General features: G+C 40.2%; 1 protein-coding gene across 1 annotated transcript in view; it reads right to left on the bottom strand.

The window, feature by feature from the left end:
• The window catches only part of LOC122251965 (uncharacterized), a 224067-nt gene that overhangs the window by 217587 nt on the left and 3980 nt on the right, over positions 1 to 2500 (bottom strand). Inside the window, exon 2 of the transcript XR_015192329.1 lies at positions 1007 to 1051. The gene's annotated coding sequence lies outside the window, so the exon portion shown is untranslated. The remainder of the gene's footprint in view (positions 1 to 1006; positions 1052 to 2500) is intronic.

The raw sequence follows: 2500 nt of genomic DNA, 5'->3' as shown, positions 1-2500 counted from the left end.
CCTCTCCCATCTTCCCTCTCACTCTCCCTGCCCCATCCTGCCTCTCCCTCTACATGTCCCACTCCCACTCCCACTCCCACTCCCACTCCCACTCCCTGTCCCATCCTGCCTATCCCTTTACATGTCCCACTCCCACTCCTACTACCCTTCCCATTCCCACTCTCCCTCCCAGTCCCATCCTCCCTGTTCCTCTTCCTCTTCATCTACGTCTCTAGCTCTCTGGCAACGAAATTCAGACCCGAGGGAAAAGAGCCGAAGTAAAATCTCAGCCACAAGAACTTGATTAACCTCCACCCGCTTCCTCCCTCCCCTCCCCTCCACTCTCCCTCCTCCCCCTCCCTTATTATATCTTCCCTTAGTTTCCATTCTCTTCCCTTCAATTCCATTCCCTATGGTTCTGTTCTGTTCTGCTCCCTTCCCTATCTCCCTTTCTTTCTTTTTTTTCTCCTCCATCTCCTTCCTTTTACCTTTCCTTCCCTTTTTCACCCTCCTTCTCCCTTCTTTTCCTCTTGCCCTAACCCTTTTTTCCCACCTTTCTTCCTCTTCCACGGCCCTTCCCCTCCTTATTCCTAACCTTACCTTTACCCTCCTCCTCCTCCTCCTCCTCCTCCTCCTCCTCCTCCTCCTCCTCCTCCTCCTCCTCCTCCTCCTCCTCCTCCTCCTCCTCCTCCTCCTCCTCCTCCTCCTCCCTACCACGACGACGGCTATCAACGACCGCGAAATCTCACCCACCTGCAGGTCGTGGCCGGTTTCACCGCGGTGAGACTCACGACCCGCCTGTCTGAGACGACTCCTCATACAGTGGGGACACATACAAGCACCTCCCTCCCTCCCTCCCCCGCTCTCGCTCTCTCTTTCTCCTCCTCTCTTTCACTTATTCATACACACTCTCACACACTCGCTCTCTCTCTCACTCTCACACACTCACACTCTCACACACTCACACTCTCACACACACTCACTCTCACACACATAAGCCAACAAATGAGGTAACATAGAAACTTACCTTGACTCCTGAAGGGCTCACACTCTCGGCTTCCAGGTCACAATCCTGTAGAGAAGAAAAATTAAAGACTAAAAAAAAAGGAGAAAACAAGAACAGACTGAAGCTGGCGAGTGTTGATCTATCAAATATTTTGCAAAACTTTAAACTTCATTTCTTATTACTGAATGTTATAACATACCATCTATTTGAAAGAAAGAAAGAAAGAAAAAAACATACATACACATACACAACAACAAGCAAGTAAACAAACAAACAAACACACTTCACTTCTACTTACTGAACAGTATAACATACCAATTATTTGAAAAACAAACAAACATACATACACATATAAACACAAACAAACAAATAAACTCTAACACACATAGAGAAAGAAACATAATTACTCACATCCCTATGAAACTAATAACAATCACTCCATAACTTGCAAAATAAACATGCATTTGAAGATTCATGTATGTAAAACCCCTAACACTATTAAATATATGTTGGTAATAACAATAAAAAGAAAAAGAAAAAGAAAATAAGAAAAAAGGACTTGCACAGGAATCGAGTCCACTCAATCAAGCCTGCTAAGACAAAACGCACTCCCTGAGGGGAAGCGACGGTATCTCTTATCCAGCAAAACCACAGACTCAATATAGCAATGATCCTGATAACATCAAGCGGAGATAAAATGCCTTCGACACTCCTGATAACCGCTGGCACACGCTCCAACTTGTTCCCCCGAGAGAAAATTCCAGAGAGAGCTGATCAAGATTCAAAGTATTACAAGTAAAGACAGAAAAAAATAAAATAAAAAGAACATAGTAAAAAAAAGATGACATCGTGTGGTCTCTCCTTATGAGAAATATTATTCTATATGTCTCCTACGAGCCACTGACAGCCAGATAATCCGAGACAGCCACCAACCAATATTTTTTCTCAGTAATTGCAGTGTTGCTTTGCAATACATCATACTCTGCCTTTTGAATTCTGGGGTCTGGTGTGGCAAGTAAAGTTTATACACTTGCTTTGGTCGGTACTAGCAATAAGAAACCCATGGTGTCCTTGAGTTAAAAAGTAACATTTTCTCTGTTAAATACAAAATAAAATTTATATAAAATATATAAATATTTTCTAATGTTTTATTGCCTTATACAATAACACAAAAAAAGAACTAGAAATTATAATACATGTAATATACATATGCACATACTATAACTAATTTCATCTTGGTATTATTCAAACATTTTTTGTCATTAAAAAGGTCACTATTCCCTCTATCTAAAAATAAATTACTAAAACCTTTCATACTCTTAGTATGATATAACAAAATACAATAAAAATGGGATAAAACAATCTTTAGTGTTGGAGAAATTAAATGTTAAAATCATTAAGCTAAATACTTATCTATACACAAAATAAAACATTAAATCCTATGAAAAGAAAGAAAAAACAACAACAATATACATAAATATACATATACACAAATAAATATCCATACATAAATAT

Source organism: Penaeus japonicus, unplaced genomic scaffold (assembly GCF_977035675.1).
Source record: "Penaeus japonicus unplaced genomic scaffold, GWHDUDI00000001_assembly GWHDUDI00000026, whole genome shotgun sequence".
Classification (NCBI taxonomy): Eukaryota; Metazoa; Arthropoda; class Malacostraca; order Decapoda; family Penaeidae; genus Penaeus; species Penaeus japonicus.
This window is presented reverse-complemented; position numbering and strand designations above follow the sequence as displayed.